Source organism: Lepus europaeus, chromosome 9 (genome assembly GCF_033115175.1).
Source record: "Lepus europaeus isolate LE1 chromosome 9, mLepTim1.pri, whole genome shotgun sequence".
NCBI classification, from domain to species: Eukaryota; Metazoa; Chordata; class Mammalia; order Lagomorpha; family Leporidae; genus Lepus; species Lepus europaeus.
Genome location: NC_084835.1, coordinates 99,150,113 through 99,150,653, shown reverse-complemented (window position 1 = coordinate 99,150,653; position 541 = coordinate 99,150,113). Strand labels below are relative to the sequence as shown.

At 39.7% G+C, this 541-nt stretch overlaps 1 non-coding gene across 1 annotated transcript; it reads right to left on the bottom strand.

The window, feature by feature from the left end:
- Positions 1–250: 250 nt before the first annotated feature.
- LOC133767384 (small nucleolar RNA SNORD78) lies at positions 251–314 on the bottom strand. The gene has a single exon (XR_009866867.1). It is a non-coding gene; the product is annotated as a small nucleolar RNA SNORD78 (small nucleolar RNA).
- Between the last annotated feature and the right edge of the window lie 227 nt (positions 315–541).

Sequence of the window (541 nt, the reverse complement as noted above, 5' to 3'; positions counted from 1 at the left end):
TTCTGCCTGTACCTCTAGTTTCTGCCTCTCACACCTGGCAATTATGTATTGCTCAGCATATTTTAACTTCAACATTTGGATGCCTGTCCCCTATTCAATTAACCTGTGGTGGCTGACCATCCATGAACTATTTCCTTGTCCTTTCGGGAAAAACTTTCTCTCTTTTTTATTCTTCTTTTTTGTTTGTTTGTTTTTTGTTGTTGTTGGTTCTTGTTTGTCTGGGCTTTTTGGTTTTTTTGTTGTTGCTTTGTTCTTCAGTACACATTTGTCTACATGCTCATTTCAGATCAGACATTTGATCAACATCATTACAATTGGAAAATCTTCCTAAGCATACACTACACAATTATTCTCACACTCTAAAAGAAACTGCCAAAGTAACTTATTCAATGTAGCTAGTGCCAAGCAATCAATGGGACAATTGAGAAAAACCAGGGAAGACCCTCTTACTCTGAAGACAGCTACCTCCTGCCAGTTCGGGTCCCGGCTGCTCCTCTTCCGATCCAGCTCTCTACTACAGCCAGGGAAATCAATAGAAGAT